This window comes from Heteronotia binoei, chromosome 14 (genome assembly GCF_032191835.1).
Source record: "Heteronotia binoei isolate CCM8104 ecotype False Entrance Well chromosome 14, APGP_CSIRO_Hbin_v1, whole genome shotgun sequence".
Lineage (NCBI taxonomy): Eukaryota > Metazoa > Chordata > Lepidosauria > Squamata > Gekkonidae > Heteronotia > Heteronotia binoei.
Genome location: NC_083236.1, coordinates 23,388,056 through 23,388,393, shown reverse-complemented (window position 1 = coordinate 23,388,393; position 338 = coordinate 23,388,056).

Sequence of the window (338 nt, the reverse complement as noted above, 5' to 3'; positions counted from 1 at the left end):
GTGAAAGCTCCTCCGTCACAGTCTGCCTACAGACAGGAATAAGGACAGAATTCTCTCCCTTGAAATCCAGTGCCCAGCTGTTAACCCTTGTCCTCCCAAACAGCCAGAGAGGTCTGAGATGCTGATTACGTCTTCTGGTATTAAAAAAATCTTATCCAGAGTACACATGTGGGCAGGGGAGTGACCTTTGAGGGGCAGCCAAAGAGTGGGGTGCATAAACTGCATTTATTTATACATAATTTACAGCAAAAAAAAGAGCCTAAAATGGTGATAACATGCAGTGACAAGAAAACTATAGTAATACTTCACAAATATTAAGTATTCCATATATAGTGCAG